Raw genomic sequence first — 27,207 nt, forward strand, 5'->3', positions numbered from 1 at the left:
TCTTTTGTGTTGGAAGCATGGGGTGAAATGTAGGTAAGTGTTCAGGGATTTGTCCATTTGGGCTTTACCTGTAGAAAGATGGAGTTGAAATCAAGAAAACCCACACATCAAGAAGCTCACCAGGAGAGTGAATGAAATCAAGAAAACCTACACATCAAGAAGCTCACCAGGAGAGTGAATGAAATCAAGAAAACCTACACATCAAGAAGCTCACCAGGAGAGCAAAAGGATTGGGGGAGAGCAGAGCAGAGTCCTAGGACTTAGCCTGGGAGAAACTTAGATGCCAGGGGCCAATAATGAGCAGGAAAGAAAAGTCATAGCTGGAAGGTAGAGGGACTCAGAGAAGGTCAGAGCAGGGAAGTCTAAAGGAGAATTGTAAGGAGTAAAGCAGAATGCCACCCAAAGGTCAAAGTGATCACACTGAGAAGAGTCTAGAGCAGGCACTTTGCTAAGCTTTGTGGAAACAGTTTCGGGAAAAGGGCAGGAGTGGGAGTGGGGCAGGGGGGATCATAAACACTCAACAATACCTAAGATGTGGAGAGAAGATTGTGTCTGGTGGTGGGCAGAGCTAATGAAGATAACATCTTTTCTAGGAAAAGAGGGACTTGGGCAAGCTTGAAAGTAGAAAAGGAGACACCCTGATACAGAGATTTCATGATGCTAGAGAATGAGGAGAAAATTTGGAAAATAAGTTTCAAAGGGAAGTGGAAGGAGTGTGTGTGTGTGTGTGTGTGTGTGTGTGTGTGTAACGTAAAACCTTTTTCCTGGGCTTTACGAAGGTTAAGGGCTTCTCACATAGCTCAGTAGTAGAGAATCTGCCTGCCAGTGCAGGAAATGCTGTAGACGCAGGATCAATCCCTGGGTTGGGAAGATCCCTGTAGGAGGAAATGACAAATCAAGCCAGTATTCTTGTCTGGGAAATCCCATGGACAGAGGAACCTGGTGGGCTATAGTCCATGGGGTTGCAAAGAGTCAAACATGGCTGAGCACACATGCACTCATGGGAAGGTAGACAAGCTGTTCCCTGAGTCACGTGGTGGAGGAACCAGGATTCCTGGGAATTCAGGGAAGGAAAGGCTGACTTTGATCATGATACATTGAACCCCTCTAGTTCTCAGGTTTTTTGTCCATAAAGCAAGGGATCTGGACCAGAAGATAGAGATAATTAAAAAACATGATTCTAACAGGGTTAATTGTCTGATGCTGCTAAATCACTTCAGTCGTGTCCGACTCTGTGTGACCCCATAGACAGCAGCCCACCAGGCTCCCTCATCCCTGGGATTCTCCAGGCAAGAACACTGGAGTGGGTTGGCATTTCCTTCTCCAATGTATGAAAGTGAAAAGGGAAAGTAAAGTCGCTCAGTCGTGTCCGACTCTTAGCGACCCCATGGACTGCAGCCTACTAGGCCCCTCCGTCCATGGGATTTTCTAGGCAAGAGTACTGGAGTGGGGTGCCATTGCCTTCTCCTTAATTGTCTGATATTTGGGACTAAATGCTGATGGCATCTACATCCAATTGTAGGATTATCTATTATGAAGATCTGCTGGGAACCATATCATTAATTGTCAGTGCCTACTTAGTAAAATGTGTGCCAGATTTTAAAAGTCTTTCATAGAACCAATCAGAATAAAGTAGGAAACCACTTAGCAATCAGACTTTCTTCATCTCTATTATCAAATTCCATCTTCTCCTGGAAAAGATTATATATAAAGACCATACATACATACATTATGTATAAAGGCTATAAGGTATGTATAAAGATTATACCAGAATGTTCATTGTGTTCTTATTTAGAGTCTTTGTTATTGTTTTTTGTTGTTGTTGAGTGCATGCTCAGTCATGTCCAACTGTTTGTGACCCCATGGACTGTAGCCCACCAGGCTCCTCTGTCCATGGGATTCTCCAGGGAAGAATACTGGAGTGGGTTGCCATGCTCTCCTTCAGAGGATCTTCCCAACCCTGGGATTGAACCTGCGTCTCCAGCATCTCCTGCATTGGCAGGCAGGTTCTTTACCACTAGCGCCACCTGAGAAGCCTCTGTGAGGTAATGTATGTAAGGGTAAACCGCAGAGTGCTATGCAAACACAGAGCATGGTGTAGAATCACTTAAACCCTGACCAAGATTGAATTTATGAACTAGCTCTGAGCCCCAGCTTGGGCACCCTTTCTAGGTGTGTGCTTTGTTTTCTCATCTGTAAACAAATATAATAATAATGTCTACCTTGTGGAGAGGGTTGAATAATATTTAGACAGCCCTGGAATAGTGAGTGCCGAGTAGCTGGCGGGCCTTCCTTGGCTCTGTCGACCCCTGGTTTAATTCTTCCACCAGATGAACCCGTGATTTCCTGAGTCTGTATTTCCATTTGTATTTGCTGGTTCTAGATTGTGAATTGAGTTGGGAACCGCCTGCTCCACACTCTGCTCAGAGATCAAAGCTCAGGAGAATAGACTCTTTCACAGCATATTTCATGAGACACTGCCTAACAAAAGATGCAATTGATGTATCATTCACAATGTTTTGCTGCCTATATAAAGAGTCATTGATTCAGAACAGTTGCTGTGCCTGTGAAAATGTGTGTTTGTTGGTCTCCATGGAGACCACCTCTGGCTGTTCCATGACCACCAGACTTAATTATACACTGGGGTTGCCAAGGGAGCCTGCAGAGCTGTCTCCATAACAACACATCCTTGTGTAGTAAAAGGACCGCAGTCCTGAACTGTTTTCTGTTTAGGAGTTTCTCTTAAAAGAGTTAAGATTGGGCTGGGAAGTAGCAGCCTTCTTTTGATTTATCCTTAGGAAGAACTCTTGAGTGGGTAGGAATTGCTCTGAGTTTTGACCTCCTCTTGCTTGAGTTATTTGGCCAGGTCTTGGGAGCATGACCTGGCATCTTCCTTTTTCCCAATGACATGTTGACCTATTGCCAAGATATTGAACTGAGAAGGAAGCTTGGCTAAATGAGTTTCAACATGTTTTAAGTATAGGATGAACTTGTGAAAATATCCTCAACAGATGCTGTGATGGTTATGTTAGGTAGTTAGAATAGGAAACAGAAGTCCAGAATGGCGGTGGCTAAAAGACAAGGAAGGCAAAAGCCCGGGAAAATAGAACAAAGGAAGGTCCAAGGAGCGGAGTGAGGACCCCAGGTAGAACAAACAACACTCCTGGCTAACCCAAATTTACATAGGACAGGCCCAGGGGGAGGAAAAAACATAAAAAGAGGAGCCAAAGCGCTCTCTTTCTCCCACGCGCTGGGGTGTTCTCTTCACGTCTTTGAGTCGTGTGAGGTAATGTGTGAGTTGGCATGCCCTCACGCTTTGAGGATGGATTTTCCTGCTATTATCTAAATAAAATAGAACTGTAACACTGAGCTGTAACACCGATTCATCTAAGAGCTATAACACGGTCTGTCCAAGACCCGAGAGCTGTGACCCGCGAGGGGTCTAATGTCCGTCACTCCAAATCTTTGTTGTGATGAGACAGAACTGAGGAGCATACACTCATGTGACAGTTTGGTGTTTGGAATTTTCAAATGTCTCCCAAGACCATGAGGAAATGCTTGCTGTTTCTGGTGGAACTGCAAAAAAGAAAAAGAAGAAGCAGCCTAGTGTCTTTTATAATGGAATCACACAGATTTCATAACTTCTAAATAACATAATTTTTTTCCATCAAATTTTTTTTCTGATGTATTTGCAGGAAAGTTTCAGAGCTTAACATGAAGTCATACCTTGAACTTCTGAGAAAGTGACAAGTAAATAAATCCTTCAGGTTCTGGAATAGATGTAGATTCAGTTTCTGGTGCATACATGCTTGTTTGCGCATGCGTGCATGCACACACACACACACACACACACACACACACACACACACACACACACACACACACACGGATTGCAGAAAGATCCTGGAAGTACAGTTGTGATCCCCATACACACACACACACATACAGATTGCAGAAAGATCCTGGAAGCACAGTTGTGATCCCCATACACACACACACACACACACACAGATTGCAGAAAGATCCTGGAAGTACAGCTGTGATCCCCATCACGCTTTGCTCTCTTTAGTTCTAGTCTACACTGAACAGAGTGTTAGTTCTCCTCTGTCTTCTACTTCCTACTTTGTTGCAACTTTTTTTTTTTTCCAGTTTCATCCAAATATATCTGTCACATAGCATGGTATTAGTTTAAGATGTGCAACATAGTGATTTGATATTCATATATACAAATGATCACCACAATATATTTAGTTAACATCCCTCACCTCCCATGGTTACAAAAATATAGATTTGCTTTGTGAATTTGCATGTCATCCTTCTCCATGTCATTCTAGTTTAGTATACGTGCTGCTGAAACAAGCACGGTTACTTCTTTTTCTTTATCATGATGATAAAGATGTCTTCATCACCATCTTTTGGGTGTGGAGAGCCTGTTGCTGTCTTTCCTTGCTTCCTGGGTGGTAAAAGGTAATCCCCAAAGAGAAAGTTACTCCCCTCAGTTTATTATTGGTATTGTGTGCTCAGTCACGTCTGACTCTTTGTGACGCCATGGACTATAGCCCACTAGGCTCTTCTGTCCATGGGATTCTCCAGGCAAGAATACTAGAATGGGTTGCCATTTCCTACTCCAGGGGATCTTCACGACTCAGGGACTGAACTTGAGTCTCCTGTGTCTCCTGCATTGGCAGGCAGATTCTTTAACCACTGTGGCACCTAGGAAGCCCTTCCCCTCACTTTGGTATTTGCATTTCTTCCTATTTTCTCAGCTTCTTTAGACTCCTCACTCGTTCTTCCTGTCACATTTAAAATCTCATTTGAACAGATTATTTTCTGGGTAGCAGTTTCATATTTCTTTATTTTCTTCCTCAAGCTGTTATTCAGCACCTTGATGTGTTCTGGAATGGTCTGATGAAAAGAAATGATTCAACCCAATGTAGCTGTAGCTTTTTTTTTTTACTTTTTCTTTTTAGTTGTAACTTTTACGTTGAAAGAGTGTGCTTACAAAATCTAATTATGACTGTTTCCTAATTAAATCATTTTTTTTTCACAGTCTTAAGTGGCTAGGGCAATGAGAAAAAATTTTTCATGGAAAATGGAAACTTAGAGGCAGCAGCATAATTTCCTTTACAGTCTCTAACTGGGCAATAATAACATGTCTATGTCTTTCCATGACATCACCGCTGAGGCGACTGGAGCATGAAATAGCAAGTTCAGAAGCTGCTCTGTGTTTGTTGACTATATGGAAACAGTCAGCAAGAAGCTGGTTATCTGGGAATTATTCATTTATAAGCAAGGTTTTCCCAGAGGACATGTGAGAGGGGAAATACAGTTTTGGACTGAGGGGGAAAAAATTAAATTCCATTTCCTTTTGTCAAAATAATTCCTAGGGAAGTGAGTTATGTTAATGGACATTTTGCTATTTTGGATAAGGTTGTTGTTTTTTCTTGTTTCTGATTATGAACTCCTGATTTTTTTCTGGGCTATTTTGAGTGCCATTGATCATCACAGTGTTCTCTGCTGCAAAAATGTGATAACGATTCTGGACTTCTCAACTTTTGACCTGAATGAATTTGCTTTAAAGGAAATACCCGGAATTTCTGCCCATGTTCTGACGACAAGGTTTATAGGAATTCTGTCAGTATCCAAGATAATTTATAATACCTAATTTAAAGTTATTCGCAATACAAAGAGCAGTTAATTGGGAAAGTTTATAAAGCCTCCACTGTGGGGACGAATTGCTGTTTCCTTGGTTCATTGTGGATACAATAAATGATGGCTGAGTGAATGCTTATTTTATGCATCTTTGCAGGCTTGTGCACTCAGATCAGAAGTAAAGATACAATTCTGCACCCTTCCACTGCCCCCAGCTATGCTCTTATAATGTATGTGCCTCTGTCTTTAACTGTGCCATTAATCCTGTTTGAGTTCACTTTTCCTTATGAAGATCTTTTGTCCCAGTCATTAGATCCAAGTTCCCCAGGGTGTGGCTGGACACAAGGTAATTAGCAGGGTGCACTTCACCATCTGTATGTGCCCAAACCAGAGGGCAAGCTTCAGGCTTGTGTCATTGGAGAATGAGCTGGCATTCAGAGCTAATAAAATGAAGCTGTTTTTGGAAAATCAGAAGGAGCAGACTTTCATTATGGGAAAGCTAAGTTTTTTGTTGCTGTTTTGTTTTTTAAATTATTTGGCTGTGCCAGGTCTTACTTGAGACCAGGGATGAAACCCAGGCTCGCTGCATTGGGAGCTCGGAGTCTTAACCAATGGACCACTAGGGAAGTCCTGGGAAAGCTAAGTTGTGACACATGATAATAGAAAGGAATGACATGTGGATTTGAAAAACTTAGTAGCCATCTACTTGGTGCCATTTTGGGAAAATAACTTCTATCTCCCACAGTGCCTTAGAGACATCTTGGTGACCTGGCCCCCTGAGGGCCCCAAGTACCCCACTGGATCTTGCCCCATACTTGTTCTCCTGTTTTATCCCCCAAAGTGGAATTTGCTTAAAGTTCCAGTGGCTCAGATGATAAAGAATCTGCCTGCAATGTGGGAGACCCGGATTCGATCCCCAGGTCAGGGGAGATCCCTTGCAGAAGGGAAAGGCAACCCACTCCAGTATTCTTTCCTGGAGAACTCCATGGACAGAGAAGCGTGACAGGTTACAGTCCATGGGGTCGCATAGAGCAACTAACACAGCTGAGCAACTGACACCACAGAGATAGTCATTTGCTCATTTTTTTTCCTGTTGAAATGCCCTCCCTTACAAAAAGTAGTCCAAACTTGCTCCCCCGCCCTGCCCCCTCACCTCGACTCTCCATCGGCACTTTAAAGTGACCCAGTGGCTCTTTAGGTTAAGATTTCTGATGTCGTTTTTGTTTTTCTCTAAGTAGACTGTGTCAGACTGTAAGGCCAGGCAGTTCAGTATTGAACACAAGCTGTTGTGTGACACCAAAACAGCCAGTCTGTTAGTCAAATGTGTGGCAGAAAAGGTTTTTTACAATCAACAGTTAATTGCCTGATATTATGTAAGATGTACTAAGTTGCTTCGTTTGTGACCGATTCTTTGCGATGCTCTGGGCTGTAGCCCGCCAGGCTCCTCTGTCCGTGGGATTCTCCAGACAAGAATACTGGAGTGGGTTGCCATGCCCTCCTCCAGGGGATCTTCCTGACCCAGGGATTGAACGTGCGTCTCTTGCATTAGCAGGTGGGTTCTTTACCACTGGCACCATCTGGGATGCAGATATTATATAAGCTAGACCACATTTGACCATGTGTTAGAACACATGTGTAATTGTATTTGATTGTTTCCGTGCACATCTGGGGGTTTGGGGTAGTAGATTATGAGAGAAACAGGCTGTCTCTGGCTACATTTCTACATCTGTCTTCTTATCATGTGATTTCTGGGTTGTTGCAGGGGATACAAGGAGACACCCCTCCTTCAGTTATTTGAAATGAACTTCTTTTCTAATGTCTTGAGGGTTCTAGCTATCTGTGAAGGACAGAACATATCAAGCATATTCCGACGAAAAGGGAAATGGAATAATTGCCAAAACATTCCCTCTCAAAAGTGTTGAGCTCCCAAATCCTAACAATCCTGTATTGTTTATCTTAAAAAAATTTTTTTTTTGTTAGAGTATGGTTGATTTAGGGCTTCCCAAGTGGCACTGGTGGTAAAGAATGTGTCTGCCAATGCAGGAGAGGCAAGACAAATAGGTTTGATCCCTGAATCAGGAAGATCCCCTGGAGGAGGGCGTGGCAGCCCACTCCAGTATTCTTGCCTGGAGAATCCTATGGACAGAGGAGCCTGGCGGGCTACAGTCCATAGGGTCTCAAAGAGTCGGACACTACTTAGCATGTACCCGTAGATATGGTTGATTTACAGTGTTGTGTTAGTTTCTGCTGTACAGCAAAGTGAATAAGTTGTGCCTGTATTAACATATGTATCCACTCTTTCTTAGATTCTTTTCCCATAGGCCCTTACAGAGTTTTTTTCATTTATTATTTTTTATTGAAGTATAATTGCTTTACAGTGTTGTGTTAGCTTCTGCTATACAACAAAACAAATCAGCTCTATGTATATGTCTATTCCCTCTCTCTTGAATCTCCCTCCCACCAAATCCTAACATTTTCAGGGTGCACAGAGAGAAGTAAAAAGCTCTGGCATGGTCAGGTGGGAGCATACATTTGGCAGTTTGGAACAGGAGTGCCGACACTGCTTACAGTAGGGTTTATAAGATAGGAATGCAAGCCTTGAGGGGGTGAGCATGTCTCTTGACTCTCACTTGAAGGGAAAAACCAGCCCAGTTCTGAGCCCAGGGAAATGGTGTTTCTTCTACTGGTGTATCCCTGCTCTGACATCTGAGTTGAGCTTCACCATGTGAACCACTCAGATCCAGTCAAGTCCTGATGCATCTTTTGTGAAGCCAGTCACGCTTATTCTTATTTTCAAGTTATGCTCAGACAGTTGACTGTTCACTCTGAGAATTCTATAATCATGACTGTATTTCAATACTCACACCTCCTATGAGGGTTTTCTTTTCCCTGAAAAAAAATTTTTCAGGTTGCTTTGTGGGAAGTTGATATATTCAACAGAGATTCATAGAGTGACCTGTCACAGTCCAGGCTGAGAAGATGAGACAGCAGAGAGAAGTGACAAAGAGCCGCGCATTTTGGAGACAGAGAGGATTGGATAAAAATCCCACTCTCCAACAGTGTGACTTTGAAAAGATTCCTTAGCCTCTGAATGTATCGGTTTTCTCATCTGTAAAATGGGAATAATTGTGTAAATTTCACAGAAATGTTACAGGGGTTATATGAAATAATGTACTGTTGTTGTTGCTCAGTCACTTAGTCCTGTCTGACTCTTTGCGACCCCATGGACTGCAGCATGCCCGGCTTCCTTGTCCTTCACTATCCCCCAAAGTTTGCACAAACTCATGTCCATAGTCAGTGATGCCATCCAGCCATCTCATCCTCTGTTGTCTCCTTCTCCTCTCGCCCTCAATCTTTCCCAGCATCAAGGTCTTTTCCAATGAGTCAGCTCTTCACATTAGGTGGCCAAAGTATTACAGCTTCAGCTTCAGCATCAGTCCTTCCAATGAATATTCAGGGTTGATTTCCTTTACGATTGACTGGTTTGATCTCCTTGCAGTCCAAGGGACTCTCAGGAGTCTTCTCTAGCACCACAATTTGAAAGCATCAATTCTTCGGCACTCAGCCTTCTTTTTGGTCTAACTCTCATATCCGTACATGACTACTGGAAAAACCATAGCTCTGACTATGGACCTTTGTTGGAAATAATGTATGTTGAACAGTTAAAGTTTGCTCATATTAATTGAAAGGAATAAGCTTTTCCCTTGCAGATGGAGAAATGTTTGAAGTACTCTTTGTATTTTGTATTTGACTACAATTTGAGAGCTTCTGTCTTGTATCGTTAGAAAACCTTCACTTCTGCTTTGTTCCAGTTCGACAGTCTGATGTCAAGAGGAATTTAAAATGACCAGATTCAAGTGGCATCATAGGTTTTACAGTTCTTTTTTCAAGTAACTCAGGGAACCTAATTTATCATTTGATCTAACATTTTGGAAGTCACAGATGTCTATTCTAAAAAGAAAGAAAAAGAGGAAGCAGCAGTCCTAAAGCGTGATGGATGAGCCTTCAGTAGGGAAATGCAGCTTTCAGTCTGTGCTAGTTCGGTTGTCAGAGAATGGGGATTTGAGACAGAAGCGGTTTTAAATCTGATGTAGAACCACACACCCACCAGAATGGCTAAAATTAAAGAGACTGACAATACCAAGTGTGGGTGAGGATTTGAAATAATGCCTGGTTTAGAAAACACTGAAGCTCAACAAGATTTGTTGTGACTAGGCAGCCTCGCTCTTGGTTTATACCCACGAGACATGAAGACATATACCCGCAGCAAGGCACGTGCAGTGGTAGGGAATTAGATGTGATGGTCCCACAGCTCTGTGAATAGAGTAAAAAACTTTCTTTTTTGTTTTGCCACACCATGCAGCTTGTGGAATCTTAGTTCCCCAGTTAGGGACTGAATGCATGCCATGGCAGTGAAAGCACTGAGTCCTAATCATTGGACCTCCACGGAATTTCCCATAGTAAACGACTGTTGAATGGTATGGTTTTAACAGGGTGAATTTTATAATCTGTACATTCTATGTCAGTAAGACTTATTTTTTACAAAATCCATAATAGGAATATCCACAGTTGTTTTACTCATAACAGCCTCAACCTGGAGGAAGTAGTCCATACATCAGTCAACGAGAAATAAGTTTTGGCCTAGCCATACAATGGACCACTACACTGCGATTAAAGAGCTGATAGCCACAAAAGTGATTTGGATGTATTGATTGGGAAAGAACCTTGTGAGATGCTGAAAGGGTTTGTTTTCTATCTGGCGATGGCTACATGGGTATTTAAAGATGTAAACAACAAGCCCCACACTTAAAATTTAAGCTCGTCCTGCACTTTACTGTATTTGTGTTATAATTCGATTTTTACAAGTCTAATGTGGGTGCTGCAAGGGTACGGTCCTTAGAAAACACAGCTGAGCGGCCTCTCCAGCTGGTCCCTGGGAAACCCAGGTGTTGGGGCCAGCAGACCTTCCTGGCTCTGACCTTGACCCTGTCTTTATACTGCAGATGGCCTGGGGTTTCACTTACTGGAGAAAGAGAAGAGCCCACAGGCTGGTGCCTTGCTGATCTGGGCCCTGGCCACCAGTTCTCTTGAATGTCACGGTTGGAGAGGATTTCTAATCAATATTCAGCTCAGTGCCAAGGCAAAGAAAGTGAGCTCAGGCTTTCTGGTAGCATTGCAGAAATATTTATTGTTCTGCCTCTGCCCCACGGGCATCAGTGTTTCTTCAGTGAGTAGTAGCCTCCGCTGAACCCGCTCTCCTTGATGGAGGGGGGCACTCGATGGGCTCCTGGCCATACCTGGAGGAAGGTGGGTCCACGATCACTCCCTGCACTCAGGCTTCCTGGTTTCTTTGATGGAACCCAGGCAGGACCACAGTGCATATTGCTCTGTTCTTAGCTTTCTAAATTGTTCAGGGGATACTCCTTGTAAATCACATGGGGACTGCCTCACTCTAGCCAGCTGCCCAGGTTTTCTAAGTTAACTGATCTCTGAATTTTTTGGGGGAAAAAAAGTATGTATATATCTATATATATATATGAATGTATGTAACTATGTTTACAGTTTAAACTTCAGAGACAGGCTAACATTAGGGATATTTTGTTGTTGTTGTTCAGTCACCAAGTCATGTCTGACTCTTCACGACCCCGTGGACTGCAGCACGCCAGGCTTCCCTGTCTATCACCAACTCCCGGAGCTTGCTCAAACTCATGCCCATCGACTCAGTGATGCCCTTCAACCATCTCATCCTCTGTCATCCCCTTCTCCTCCTGCCTTCAATCTCTCCCGGCATCAGGGTCTTCCAATGAGTCAGTTCTTTGCATCAGGTAGCCAAAGTTTTGGAGCTTTGGCTTCAGCATCAGTCCTTCCAATGAATATTTAGGGTTGATTTCCTTTGTGATTGACTGGTTAGGGATATTACTCAGCCTTAAAAAGGAATGAAACTGGGTCATTTGTAGAGACATAGATGGACTCATAGAGTATCATACACAGTAAAGTAGGTCAGAAAGAGAAAAACAAATATCGTCTATTAACGCATATGTGTGAAATCTAGAAAAATGGTACAGATGAACCTATTTGCCAGGCAGGAATAGAGATGCTGACATGGGGAATGGATGTATGGACACGGGGCGGGGAGATGGCCTGGGAGATTGGGATTGACTTGTGTACACTGACATGTGTAAAATAGATGGCTAGTGGGAACCTGAGGGCAGAGAGCTCAGCTTGGTGCTCTGCAGTGACTTAGATAGGTGGGGTGGAGGGTGGGGAGTGAGGTCCAGAAGGGAGCGGATATATGTATACATGTAGCTGATTCACTTCATTGTACAGCAGAAACTAACACAGCATTGTAAAGTAGCTATACTCCAATTACAAAAAAAAAAGCTGACTAACATTGAGTGGCTTCTCTCATGCAGTCGATCTGCCTGCCTCTTGGGGACACACATTGTATGTCTGATCACGGACCTTTTTGGCTTCGGCTGCAGTGAAACTCCTGAGCCGCCGCCTCCTCTGCTGTGTGCAGCCCCCTCCCCACCACGAAGGTAGATGCATCTGGCATGGATTTGGTGTAATAGCCTCATCTCTGCCTCCCTATCTTTGTTTTCCTGCTCCCTTCATCTCTCTTATCTACTTCCTACAGACATATCGAGTCTGTAACACTGTCTTCTTAGGCTTCTTGAAAATTCTCACTGGAGCAAGTCAAGGAGTAAATCAAATTCCCCCTGTCCCTTTCAAAAAAAGTTCTAAGTGAAAGAGTAAAGTGCAGTCCCTGAGAAATGCTTTATAGGTGATTCCTTTGTCTTAGGGCTGGGGAAACTGAAATCCCGAGGGGGGAATGGCTCACCTGAGGTTAGTCAGTGAGTTTGTGGTGCAACAAGGGAACACCAGGGACTCTCGGATTCCTGAGGCCGTCTCATAGACGTGGCACAAGAACCGATTAAGGTGAGCTCTTCTGAAGTCCAAGTCCAGACATGTGATGAAACTACACGCCCCGTTGTCCTGGTCCTGGTCCTGCCTGCCCATGGTTTTGGGGATTTTTGGTGTGTTTTTGGCCACACTGTGCAGCTTGTGGGATCCTAGTTCCCTGACTAGGGATCAAACCCTCACCCCTGCATTGGAAGTACAGAGTCCTAACCACTGAACTGCTAGGGAGGTTCCTGCCCATGGTCTTTAAGTGAATAGAATTCTCATGGAATTTTTGCTTTCAATACCTTGCAAGGAAAAGGGGGTTTCCAGCCATTGGTTTTTTTCTCTTTCTTCAGGTTTTCTTTGGCTTTAATGGTGGCCTCCACCCACCTCACACTTTCCATTTCCGTTAATACTAATACCTAGTGGCTTCGAGTTTGTGAGCTTGTTCATACTGTTCCTTCTATGTAGAAAGCCCTTTCCACCTTTCCTCACCTGGTAATTCTTAACTGTCTTTCAGCATCAGCTCAGGAATAATCTCAATGTGGGACTTGTTCCCATAATTGGGTACCCCCATGTCTTGGTGTGAGTGTGTGCTCAGTCACTCAGTTGTATCCAACTCTTTGCGACTGTAGTCCGCCAGGCTCCTCTGTCCGTGGGATTTCTGAGGCAAGAACACTGGAGTGGGTTGCCAATTCCTCCTCCAGGGGATCTTCCCGACCCAGGGATCGAACCCTAGCCTTCTGCATGGGCAGGCAGATTCTTTACCACGGCACCACCTGGGAATCCCATGCCCATGTCTTAGCACTTATCATAGGATATAGAAAGCATTTTCTTAGTACCCTCCGGAAATGGCTAACCTAGAACAGGGGTGCTAGGGGCAGTTGCTTACCTTTCCTTTTTATCTCTTTAGTTCCTAGCCAAGGGAATTTGACCTTAGCTTCATTCCAGCAATAATTCAAAGCCCTTTTCCTCTTTCCTTTCTAGTTCAGTGAAAGCTTCTTCTGAAGCAGTTTGTTGTTTTTTTAGCTTTCCTTTTTCAAACTCTCCAAAAGAGCAAGGAGTAATGTCTTAGCTCTGGCTGCCATAACAAAATGTCATAGATTGGGAGGCTTGAACAACAGACATTTATTTCTTACAGTTTGAGAGGCTGAGAAGTCCAAGATCAAGGTGCCAGCAGGGTCGGTCTCTGGTGGGAGCTCCCTCCTCGGGTTGCAGGTGGTGGTCTTCTGTCTACATCTTCACATGGCAGAGAGAGGGCACGAGCTCTCTGATCTTTTCTTATGAGGTCACTAAGCCCATCACGAGGACCCCACCTTCATGAGCTTGTCTAACCCTAATTACCTTCCAAGGGCCCCATCTCCAAATACCTTAACATTGGAAGGTAGGGTTTCAACATGAATTTAGGGTAGAAGACAGGCACACAATTTAATTCATAGGCAAAGAGTACACGGGTGACCCACTGACATTTTTCAGTGAGTGCCAAGAGTGCATGGGTGACCAGCTGACATTTTGCAGTGAGTGCCAAGAGTTGGGTGGCAAGAGCTAGAAAGGGTTTACAGAAATCCTTCAGGTGGAGCTGAGCTGGTGGAGTGAGTCTTGTGCAAGCTTTGTCTGTTTCTAAGGCGTTCTCACTCTGGTCATGTGAAACTGGGTGTGATCAGACCTGGATCTGGCGTACAGCCCTTGACATCATGGACTCCCTTCTCCCAACTGATCCTCCTTCAGGAATTGTTGGGATTAAGAAAAGAGGGGGAAAAAAAAGAAAAGAAAAGAGGCAGGTTAAAAGTAGCAAAAAGGTTTTTTACCAAGTGAGTACCACATTTCTTATCTAGAAACATTGTAAGCAGATTTTTTCTCTTTTTTTCCTTTCTCTCTCTCTTTTTTTTTTTCTGGCTGCACTACCTGGCATGCGAGAGCTTAGTTCCCCAACCAGGGATTGAAACCATGCCCCTTGCAGTGGAACCATGGAGTCTTAACCACTGGACTGCCAGGGAATTCCCTGCAAGCGGGTCTTGCTGTGTATCTTTTGGCAAATCTATTCTTTCACTTCCATTATTTCTAAGTATAACACTATGAAAGTGAAAGTCACTCAGTTGTGTCCGACTCTTTGCTACCCCATGGACTATGCAGTCCGTGGAGTTCTCCAGGCCAGAATACTGGAGTGGGTAGCCTTTCCCTTTTCCAGACGATGTTCCCAACCCAGGGATCAAACCCAGGTCTCCCGCATTGCAGGCAGATTCTTTACCATCTGAGTCACAAGGGAAGCCCAAGTAGTAAGTATAACAATAATGTGAAGTTATTGTTAAATTAAATGGAGATTGAAAAAAATCCTCATGGCTTTGGAGTAAGTATAATTATGGTATTTTTATTTAAAGCTCATTTGAGCTTAAATTCATTTCATTCCTAAAATTTGATGGCAGCGGTTAGATCCATTCTTTGAGTGAATCAGAATAACTTAGAAAATAAAAAGACTTGGGTCCTGTTCTTTCCAGAAGCACAGAGTGACTGCTTAGCTGGGAGACTGAACAACATTTTAATCAATAGGACAAAAGATTGAAAAATAACTTTGGCAGAAATCCATCTTTAAAAAATTAAGTCTGTCAGTAGATGAGTACATTTACTGAATAGAATGGGCTTCCCTGGTGGCTCAGATGGTAGAGAATCTGCCTGCAATGCAGGAGACCTGTGTTCAATCCTTGGGTCAGGAAGATCCCCTGGAGAAGGGAATGGCAACCCACTCTGGTATTCTTGTCTGGAGAATTCCATTAACAGAGGAGCCTGGTGGGCTGTAGTCCATGCGCTTGCAAAGAGTCCTAGATGACGGAGCGACTAACACACTGAATAGAATGAGACTGAGAAAGTTGAAAAAAAGTACTAGAATGAAGAATCTATCGAGTCTATACCAGGCTGTCACTGAATTGAATTTTAAGGAAAATTAGAGTAGTCTCAAATTCTTCTTTTGTCTTTAACAGTTGGGCGTTCTGAGTATATCATCTTGCCCTTTATACTTCTTGCAAAGAAACAATACTTGGGGAAAAAAAAGAAGCAATACTTGGCAAATTGTAGCCCCTTTATTTATTTATTTTTTAGATTTTTTTTTTTAATGTGGACAATTTTTAAAGTGTTTATTGAATTTGTTACAGTACTGCTTCTGTTTAATGTTTTTGGTTTTGGGCCCTGAGTCATGTGGGATTTTAGCTTCCTGACCAGGGATTGAACTCACACCCCCTGCAGTGGAAGGTGAAATGGATCACCTTCCACTAACCACTGGATCACCAGGGAAGTCCCAAGAGCCCCTTTATTTAAAGAATTATAGTATGCTATAGAAAACAAAGCAACCAACAAAATCATGTATTTTAGGATAAGCAGAAGTGGAATGCCCACAGAGACAGATGAAAGGCACCACCCCAAATGTGCCAAGGAATACCACTTCAGCAGACATGATATGAATATGGCCTCTTGAGCAATGTTTGAGTACTCAAGAGAAAAGTCTGACACCCAGCTCTCAGGGAGAGCCAATACTTTCTGGCCCTTCTGATCCAGGAAGATTGCAGGTCCCAGATAAAAGGTCCAAAGGTCCATAGATTTCTAAAAGTGAAACCAAAGGACCAGTGCCAAATGGTATAAAAAGACACAGGTCTTTTCAGCACACAGCATGTGTTAAAGATGTCAGAGTTTTGGTATTTGAATTCTTCTGTCCATTTGTCCTCCCTTCTTGGGATGTGGACTAGGAGAACATATGAGACTTCCCTGGTGGCTCAGTGGTAAAGAATCTGCCTGCCAGTGTAGGAGACACGGGTTTGATCGCTGATCCAGGAAGATCCCACATGCCTCGGAGCATCTAAGCGCATGTGCCGCAACTGCTGAGCCTGTGCACCTAAAGCCTGTGGTCTGCAACAGGACAAGCCACTGCAATGAGAAGCCTGCATACTGCAACTAGAACGTAGCGTCTGCTCTCTGAAACTATAGAAAGACCATGCACATAGAACAGTCTTTTAGACTCTGTGGGAGAAGGTGAGGGTGGGACGATCTGAGAGAATAGCATTGAAACATGTATATTATCATATGTGAAACAGAACGCCAGTCCAGGTTCGATGCATGAGACAAATGCTCAGGGCTGGTGCAATGGGATGACCCAGAGGGATGGGAGGGGGAGGGAGGTGGGAGGGGGGTTCAGGATGGGAAACACATGTAAACCCATGGCTGATTCATATCAATGTATGGCAAAAACCACTACAATATTGTAAAGTAATTAGCCTCCAAATAAAATAAATAAATTAATAAAAAAGAAAGCCCATGCACAGCAACAAAGACCCAGCACAGCCAAAAATAAATAAATAAATTATATTAATAAAAAAAGAAAGAGAACGTATGGACAAGGAATAGTAGGCAAGTGGGAAACAATGTGGAATTGAAAAACTCAGCCTTGGTTTAGAGACATAAGGCTTTCTGTTCCTTATAGGAGGCATGCCTTCCTCTCCACCCTCCACTCCCATCCCAACAGGTGGAGACAGAGGGTAAAGAGAATTTTATTCCATGGATTCCAGAGAAGAAATAAACCATATGGAGTTTGGATTCTTGCCTTTAAAGCGCTGGAGTCCCACTAACTAGCGTAATGAGCCTCATCAAGGGTACAATCAGATGAATAATTTTTCCCACTGGAGTGATCTTGGAAGAGATTGAAAGGATGAAAGGCAGAAGATTTTCCTCCGTCCAGGCAGAGAGAATCATGAGAAAAGAAAACTGTGTGTTCCTCTCACCTCCAGTTTGCCCGATTAATTATTGTCAGTTGTGTTATATCTGACTCTGTGTCTGAAGAGAAGACCAGGCCTTTGAGAAAGTCCTGTTGTTGCTGGCTGTTACATACAAGATCCTAGACTATAATAAAAAGACAAAGCCAATTAAAATTGTAATGATGAGTTAATATGATTGTTATTGATCAGGAAGGTGTTCAGAACAAATCAAACCCCACCTTGCTAAAGAATCCGCCTGCCAGTGTAGGAGACAGGGGTTGGATGTCTGATCAGGGAAGACCCAATATGCCAAGGAGCAACCAAGTCCATGCACCTCAACTATTGAAACTGTGCTCTAGAGCCCAGAAAGCTGCAACTACTGAGCCCACTTGTCATGACTGTTGAACCCCGCATGCCCTGGAGCCTGTGCTCTGGAACAAGAGAAGCCACTGCAGTGAGAAGCCTGCATACTTCAACTAAAGAGTAGCCCCTGCTCACCCCAACTAGAGAAAAGCCCGAGCAGCAATGAAGACCCAGCATAGCCATAAATAAATGAATAAATAAAATTATTTCTTAAACACACACCCCCCCGCCCCGCCCCGCCCCACCATGACATCCTAGGTGGCTCTAGGGAAATTGTGGTCAGCCAAACCTGGTTTGAAAAGCACTACCTTACCGTCTCTCTGCACCTTAGTTTTCTCGTCTGTGTAACAAAGGGAAATCCTCTGCTTCAGAGTAGAATGTTGTGCATTGTGACAGGCCAACATTCAACTGAAACAACTGGGAGGAAAATCAATTGCAAATATCATATTTTTAAAGAAATCAGAGATCTATGAAGGCAATGAGAACCAAATTAGATACATTTCCAGAGAAGGAAGAACCCTGCCTAGGTACACTAAGTAACACAGGCTATTGTTTTTCCCAGAGTGGGGTTGGAGGGTGAAGGATAATTGTTGATTCTGGGTGTGGCCTAAGGATCTGACTTGGTCCAAGAAGAGGAAATATTCTGTGGGAAGGAGAAGCTAGCAGATATTTTGGCAGTCGTGTGGAACTGGCTTGATGGGTTAGAAAGGAGAGGAGCCCCAAAGGCAAGTCCAGTATTCCCACGAGACGTTTGCTGAGCTCTGAAACATTTCTGGGGGTTGCAGGCTTGCCCAGGAAGGCAAAGCAAAAGCTCATAATATTGAGGGTACTAGGAAACAAATTCTGTGTTTGTTTGTTTTTTTTTGCAGCATTCGAACTCCGTTTTTTTTTTTAACTTTTTATTTTGTATTGGTGTATAGCCAATTAACAATGTTGTGATAGTCAGGTGGACAGCAAAGGGACTGAGCCATACACCTACATGTATCCGTTCTCCCCTAAACTTCCCTCCCATCCACGCTGTCACATAACATTGAGCAGAGTTCCCTGTGCTATCCAGTAGGTCCTTGATGGTTATTCATTTTAAATATAGCCGAGTGCACATGTCCATCCCAAACTCCCTAATTGTCCCTTCCCCTCATCCCTGGCAACCATAAGTTCCTTCTCTAAGAGAGACAAAATCTTGCTAGAAGGAGGAGCCTGAAGCAAATATATAATGAGTCTTCACCTGAAGACTGTTGCCAGATTTTAAATCTACATGGGATGAGAAACTAAAAAGCTAAGGTCAAAATTTTTGAAAGGCTGAACTTACAGGAACAGGAAGACAGACCAAGCTCTTAAGCGTAAGTCTCGGAGGGCCACACCTGAAGCACTAGGTAAAGAAGAGGTGGACTAAGCCTTACTAGAGCTACAGCCCATCTGATTCACTCAATCCTTGATTATAGTTCCTTTATACACAGTGTTTGACATATAAAGTTGTAGAGGACTTCCCTGATGATCCAGTGGTTAAGATACCATGCTTCCACTGCAAGGGCTCAGGTTTGATCCCCAGTCAGAGAAGTTCTGGATGCCGCTTGGTATGGTCAAAAAATAAATAAAAAATCAAAGTTGTAGACATGTGAAGAGGCAGGAACACTGACTGATAAGTGAAAAAAATACTGAGCATGTAAACACAAAGGATCTGGATTTTAGAGCTAGTGATAACTTAAAATGACTGTGAATAATATGTTAAAGAAACTTGAGGAAAATATGAATTAAATGGTAGAATTTCATTGCAAAATTGGAATCTGTAAAAAAAAAATCAAAGTTATTACTGAACTGAAAAACTACATGTCAAATTAATAGCTTAGTGGATGGGTCTAAGAACAGATTGGACTTAGTGTTACAGAATTAGTGAAGTACAGAGAGAAAAAATTCATAAGTACAAAAAAAGCATAAGAGACATGAAGGAAATTCTCGAAGTCTAATATATAGGTAATTGGAGTTCTAGAAGATAACGAGAGAGGCAATGTATGAAGGAATAATGGCTGAGAATTGTCTAACACTGCTGAAAGACAGCAACCCACAGCTTCAAGAATCTCACCTAACCCCAAACAAAAAATACAAAGAAAAGTAAGTATCAGGACTTCCCCGGTGGTCCAGTGGCTAAAACTCCACATTCCCAATGCAGGGGGACTGGGTTTGATCCCTGATCGGGGAACTAGATCCCACATGCAGCTACTAAGACCCCGCACAACCAAATATGTAAATAAATACTTAGGAAAAAAGAAAAGTAAGTATCTGTAGGCATACCCTAGTTAAACTGTTGAAAACCAAAGATAGAGAAAATCTTAAAATTTACCAGAGGAAAAAGACACCTTAAATTTAACAAGTAATTGACTTTTCAACTGAAACTATGAATACCAACAGACATGGAATGACATCTTTAAAGTGCTGAAATTTAGGGGAGAAATTAGATAATCTGAACACTCTATTCCTCTATTCTTACTTTATATTTGTTTATTTTTACTTATTTGGCTGCTCTGACTTTTAGTTGCAGTATGTGGGATCTAATTCCCTGACGAGGGATCGCACCTAGCCCCCCTGCATTGGGAGCTCGGAGTCTTAGCCACTGGACCACCAGGGGAATCTCCAGTGTTGTTTTTCGATACCTGGAAAAATAATGGTGAATTGTATACTTTAATGAGGTGATAGCAGACACTGTTAATAGCTGTGCCTGGAGTTTAGCATGATTTGTCTGTCATTAATAATTACACTGATCCTGGAATAAATCACAGGATTGATATTAAATTAATTCAGTATTTTAAAAACAACGAACAGAGTTGTCAGCTTTAGCTGTGGTTTCTGTCTAATGGATTTGGAATAGTTTCTTTGGTCCTAGGCGAAAAAGAGAGCCTGCCCTCAGATTATACATTTTGTTAGATTTACTCTTGAACTTAAAAGACAGGTGTGGTTGGTAGCATTCATATGTGAATCTGTGACACAGATGGACTCCAGGACGGTCTGACACATGTGTCTACAGCGTGTGAGAAAGCTGGAGTCCGCCCGTCTCTGGAGATGGGACAGCACCATCTGGACAGTGTTGGAGCTGGACAGCATGGAGCAGAATTCCTCACATTTTAGTGTGCATGCGTCTCACCAGGGGAGGAAGGGCTGTTCCCTTGTAGATGGTGCTCAGGCAGTCTGGGGTGGGGCCCAAGATCCGGCCTTTCCTCCAGGCTCCCAGATGGTGTTGATGGTAAGAGTATAGAAGATAGCTGTTCTTCTTTCTGCCCAGCACTTTCCCTACCTTCCTCCAGAGAAATGTCCCTTCCTCCAGTCCCACCGTGAAGTTCAAGGGTGAGCTTCCATATTATTACCTTACTCTGTTTCCCAGGCCATAGTCAGGTGGTTCAGGGACCAATCAGAATCTTCTCTGGCATTTTTAAACTTGGAACCAGAGAGCTAGTCTCAGATCTTCTCAATGGAGATATTAGTCAAAGAAGCACAGATGAGAGACCAAGGGCTTGTCTTCATGGTTCTCAGGTCTGGGTTCCAATGGTCCCTAACGTATGAAAATTGATTTGAACATCAACAACATCGTGACCTTTGGGGTTATGTTAGCAGCTCTGATGATTGAGTGTATTTGCATAAAACGTTTCAGGCACTTACCATAAGCAAGTCTCTGTTGCTGGGCCCTGAACATAAGAAGATGAACAGCTCACATCCTGGTTGGGGAGGCTACCATTTCAGTAGAATTTGGCATGTGCAATGATAAGGGGTTATGGAAGCCCCTAGAAGCTCCTGATCCACTCGGATCTGTGAATGGCAGTCAGGGTCAGGAAAAGATTTCTAGAAATGGATTTTCAAAAGATGAGTAGGAATTGTTTGAGGAAGCCTATGAAACTATTCCAAGTGGAGAGAACTTGCTGGGCAAAGGCAAGAGATGGGATGCAACAGTGTTTGAAAAACTATAACCTGTTTATGTGGGAGGTGCCTGGCTGAAACTGGGGCAGTTATGGTGAAGGGCCTCATACACGTGTTGCCTTGGTCACATTTTCCTTAAGTCATATGTATTTCAACAGACAACAACAACATCAAAACAATAATAAACAATAAAGCTAAATTTCTGATTCTCTTCCAAATCCTTGACTCTGGCAGGTTCCCACTAACAACTGCTCCTCTTTATTTTCCTTTAAACAAACAGGAAATTTGTCTCTGCATCGAAATGAATGTTTAAAAAACAAACCTGATCTGCTTTAAATACCAAAATCTGTTTAAAGAACACAGAGGTTGTGACATCCGTTGACAAAGCCAGGAAGTTCAAAGCCCCGCCGTTGACACAATGTATTGAGTTATGCTGTTGTTGGCAGCCCAGACTGTGGCGGGTCCTGGTGTTTGTCATTCAGGTCTGCATGTGCGCAAGGGAGACATTCCGGAGACCACAGGACTTTTCTTCTTTGGGGAAACATTTGTATTTTTTAAAATGCTGTTCGAACGCAAGAACAATAATTGGCAGTAATGGCTGCTACTCCCATCTCTTGAATGGCAAGTCCCAAGAGTAACTTGGAGTCTTTCTCATGAGCATATTTTAGCCATTTTAAAGGTTAAAAAAAAAAAAGAGTTTATGCTTTTACTGACATCCATCTCCAGAATTTTTTCATCAACCTAAATTGAAACTCTGTACCCATTAAATGCTAACTTCCCACTCCTGTCCTTCTCAGACCCTGGTAAAATTCATACTGCTTTCTACCTCTATGAGTTCAGCTGTTCTAAGTACCTCATATAAGTGGAATCATACAGTCCTTATCTGTGTCGGTTGATTTCACTGAGCTTAATGTCTTCCAGGTTCACCCATGTTGTAGCATATGTCAAAATTTCCTTTCTCTTTAAGGCTGAAAAATATTCCATTGTATGTATATACTGTGTTTAGCTTACTCATTCATCCCTTGATGGACACTTGGGTTGCTTCCAGATTTTAGCTATTGTGAATAACGCTGCTGCAAACATGGGTTTGCAGATATTTGACTCCTGGCTTTTAGTGGATTCTTATTTTCAAAAAGGCTATATGGAGCTCCCTTGGGTCCTCTCTGGCTGTGAGAGGAAACTGACCTGGGAGTCAGGGCCTGGGCTCCACAGCTTCCTGACATGAAGTCGCCAGGCCCTGGAGTCAAGTCACACACTGTCTCTGGGTCACGGTTTCCCCACCTATGAGCTTAGGGAGTCAATTGCACCTCTCAAGTTCTGCCCTCAGGTTCCCCTGCATGGGAAATTCAGTACCCAGACCTGCATAGTCAGCTATTCCTGACTTCTATTTGTTCCTCAGTGGAATTAGAAGTGAAGTGGACTCTTGGCACAAGCAAATTTATCATTCACACTTTCCAGTGTTTTTGAGCAGCCCTGAAGGCCCATGGCATATGGAAATCTGTCGATTTGCTGAGGCGTGAATTTGAAGTTCATACGGGGTGAGGTCGGTGTGTGGGTAAGTTGGGCTGGACACCTGCCCAGTGTCCGCCCCTCAGTGAAGTGTGACCGGCTACTATTCATCCCTTATACAGTGACTTTTGTGAAGTGGTCAAACTTTGGTGACACACACACACACACACACACACACACACACACACACACACACACACAGGATGGGGCGGGGGGCAGGGGGAATGAGAAATGTTTTTGAAAAGAGCTGATGACTGAGGCTGGTGATGGAAAGAGAAAGCAGAGAAGGGATCTCCCTGGCCGTCCAATGGTTAAGACTTCACCTTCCAATACAGGGGGTGGGGGTTCAATCCCTGGTTGAAGAGCTAAGATCCCAGATGCCTTGTGGCCAACAAAATCATAAAAAACAGAAGCGATATTGTCACAGATTCAGTGCATGTGAGCACGTTGTCGCTTCAGTAGTGTCCAACTCTTTGCAGCCCCATGGACAGTAGCCCGCCAGGCTCTCTTGTCCATGGGATTCTCCTGGCAAGAATACTGGAGTGGGTTGCCATGCCCTCCTCCAAGGGATCTTCCTGACCCAGGGATAGAACCCATGTCTCTTACATCTCTTGCATTGACAGGTGGGTTCTTTATCACTAGCGCCAGCTGGGAAGCCCACAGATTCAATAAAGACTTTTTAAAAATGGTTCGCATCAAAAAAAAAAAAAAAATCTAAAAAAAAAAAAACCAAACCTAGAAAGCAGAGAAGCCTAAGAAACTAAGGGTCCTTCTGGAAATAGATTAAAAAGTGGCCCATCTAACTCCCCAAAAGCACTACAGGACAAACAAGGTCACTATAAGTTCCCTACAGAAATAAGACAGATATCTTTGTGAGATTTCACTGAGTGTCTCAGCCAGAAGAAAATTTGCTCCACAAGAGGGGAAAATATAGAGATGTTTGAAAGAGGGGCCCAGGAGAAAGGCAGGAGACCATGCAAACGTTTCCAGGAAGCGGCAGATGGAAAGGCACCAATCTGGCTACTAAACCAACCTTATTCTCAAGTCAGGGCTGGTTTGAAAATTTTCAGAGGTGTTTTTCTTGGCAAAAGGTGCAGTTAATAGGAACAAGCAAGCCAGCTGTCTATCTCACGGCAGACGAGATTCCTTCTGAGCTGAAAGAAACCTGCAGAGGGCTAGAGACGTAAGTCCTCAGCTGTGACTGTTGCAGGGCATGTGGGAGGTGACAGTGTCACAGAGGAGACTGAAAGTCATATGGAAAAAGCCACCAGAAGGACTTCCCTGGTGGTCCATTGGCTAAGACTGCAAGCTCCCAAGGCAGGGGGCCCCGGTTCCATCCCTGGTCAGGGAGCTAGATCTGACATGCCACAACTAAGACCTGGCACCATCAAATAAATAAAAATTTTTTTTTTATAAATTTATTTATTTTAGTTGGGGGCTAATTACTTTACAATATTGTAATAGTTTTTGCCATACATTGACGTGAATCAGCCATGGGTTTACACGTGTTCCCCTTCCTGGACCCCCCACCCACCTCCCTCCCCATCCCATCCCTCTGGGTCATCCCATTGCCCCGGCCCTGAGCCCTTGTCTCATGCATCGAACATGGAATGGTGTTCTGTTTCACATATGATAATATACATGTTTCAATGCTATTCTCCCAGAACGTTAAAAAAGCCATTAGAGAAGCCAATCAGAGAAGGCCATGTATGTATATGTATACCCAGTCATGGTGTACAATTGAAATATATACAGTTACATTTGCCAACTTTATTCCTCAATAAAGTTGGGAAAAAAAGACAAGAGCTGGTAAAAAGGGTAAAGGAGATGAAGATAATGGTGAAGAGTTAAGAAAGGCTTCAGAAATTTCATGAGTTGTTCCGTTAATGCCAAGCTGCCATCGCTAACCTCCCTCAGTACAACAGAGGCTTTTTCAGCAATCCCAAGAAATAAATCTCTGTTGGCACTCTCCCAGGAAATGTGCACGAAGTTGCAAAAGTAAAGAGGGATTGATGAGATTAAGATTAACTTTGGTTGAGACTAAAGAAGGAAAGAGAAAAAAAAGTATGAGAAAATGACAATAAAAGTAAGAATAAAAGGGAAGATGATGAAAATGGGCACAAATGAGATAGAATAATATTTCTACAAACTGCTGAATGTTAATGAATGGAAAACCTAGATGAAAACTATTTTTGGAAAAGATGAAAATAACAAACGAATCCAAGAGAAAGAGAGGATTTGATTAGGACAGTGGCCATTAAAGGCCACCCCAATTAGGGCTTCCCTGGTGACTCAGATGTAAAGAATCTGCCTGCAATGCAGGAGACCTGGGTTTAATCCTTGGGTTGGGAAGATCCGCTGGAGAAGGAAATGGCAACCTGCTCCAGTATTATTCCTGGGAAATGCCATAGACAGAGGAGCCTGATGGGCTTTTTGGGTCACAAAGAGCTGGACGCGACTGCGTGACTAACACTTTCACTTTTCACTTTCAACTAGAACCTCCAGGTCCAGGGGCCGTCAGGTCTGAGTGGAGACCCCAGTAAAGACTGTCTTTATCCTTTACAGAAAAAGAAGCAAGGAGGCTGATGTATTAACTTATGTGGTTTGTATAACCTTGTTTCCAAACCTAGACAATCACATTGCAAGATAATAAAATTTTAGGCCCACTTCATTTAAGACCATAGATGCAAAAGTCCTAAATAAAATGTCAAACAAGAAGAAGGGAGGATGGGGGAAGAAGAGCTGCTCTTTGAGATAAAAGCTCTTTAAGATAAAAGCCAGCACTCCGTTTTCACTTTGAGAAATATTTCCTCTTGTCCTTTGCGTTCTGCTTTGCAACTGTCTCTCTGACTTTGTTGTCACTTCATTTTTGTTCCTGAAGACACCACAGGTTCTTTTTTGTTGTCAAGGTTTTTAGCTGCAAATCGATAAAGGGAAGCAAATACAAAGTGACCTTAAATGAACAAACTATTACAAAGGTTCTAAGATCTCACAAGGTTTCTATACTGAGAGTTCCAGGTTTATATTTCCAGACTTCTTTTTGAGATGGTAAATGAGTGAAGATGAAACTCATTAAACATACTCCCTCCTTCTTATTTTTTAAATTGTTTAAAAACACGTTTGGCTGCACTGGGTCTTCTTTGCAGCGTGGTCTTTCTCTAGTCGTGGTGCACAGGATCATTCATTGTGGTTGCACGGGCTTAGTTGCCCCACAACACGTGGGACCTTCATTCCCTGGCCAGGTATTGAACCCATGTCCCCTGAATTGGAAGGTGTATTCTTAAACACTGGACCACCATGCTCCATACTCCCTCCTTCTGACCATCTGCTTGCTGCCTTGTTCCCATCTTGGGATCTGAAGAGGCCTCCACAAAAGGACATGACATCCCTCTGAGTGAGATGGCAGTTGATATCTCTGAGGACACGCAGCCTGAGTGACCTGTCCTGATACGGCCTGCTTTTTACTTCTTCTCATTGCAGAGAAGCAAGTGCTTAGGGTAACTTTCCTCACAGAAGCTGCTTTGCATTCCAGAGTGCAGAATTCTGGGAGAAAAAAAAAAAAATCTTACCTGAGCAGGCATTTCACAGTTGGTCTTTGGTTCTCAAAACTTTTTGTGTCGACTTTTTAGAGGCATCTTGGGAGTCTGAGTCCCGTTACTGCCACTTCTAAGAGGTTTTTTTGGAATTTCTAGCTCTGAGAAATGTGGAGTAGCTCTTTTCTCTCCTTTGCCTTCTGTGTTCTGCTCAGGCACTGCTTTAGTCATGTCTGACTGTGTGCGACCCCATGGATCATAGCCCATCAGGCTCCTCTGTCCATGGGGTTTTCCAGCAAGAATACTGGAGTGGGTTGCCATGCCCTCCTCCAGGGGATCTTCCCGACCCAGGGATCGAACCCACATCTCTTGTGTCTCCTGTGTTGCAGGTGGGTCTTCTACTGCTGAGCCACCAGGGAAGCCCATTTACTGCCTCCTAGATGTTTGCAAATAATTAATGATTTCATTGCTCCCTCTCTTAGGAAGAACCTGGTTTCTCAGAATGTGTGCATTGGGCCAGAAAGATAGGGAAATTAGGACAGGGCGAGAGACAGTGCTGTTGGCAAAGGTGGGTCGGCAGCTCGGTTTTTAGCTGGAGGATCTGGGAA

At 43.3% G+C, this 27,207-nt stretch overlaps 1 protein-coding gene across 6 annotated transcripts in view; it reads left to right on the top strand.

The window, feature by feature from the left end:
• The window catches only part of SLC35D4 (solute carrier family 35 member D4), a 109,411-nt gene that overhangs the window by 68,488 nt on the left and 13,716 nt on the right, over positions 1-27,207 (top strand). For 2 of the 6 annotated variants that reach the window (XR_014075066.1, XR_014075065.1), the window contains one exon: positions 23,016-23,112. The exons of the other annotated variants lie outside the window; for them this stretch is intronic. The gene's annotated coding sequence lies outside the window, so the exon portion shown is untranslated. The remainder of the gene's footprint in view (positions 1-23,015; positions 23,113-27,207) is intronic. 6 annotated transcript variants of the gene reach the window in all.

Source organism: Giraffa tippelskirchi, chromosome 14, assembly GCF_054371585.1.
Source record: "Giraffa tippelskirchi isolate mGirTip1 chromosome 14, T2T-mGirTip1v1.2.pri, whole genome shotgun sequence".
Taxonomy (NCBI): Eukaryota; Metazoa; Chordata; class Mammalia; order Artiodactyla; family Giraffidae; genus Giraffa; species Giraffa tippelskirchi.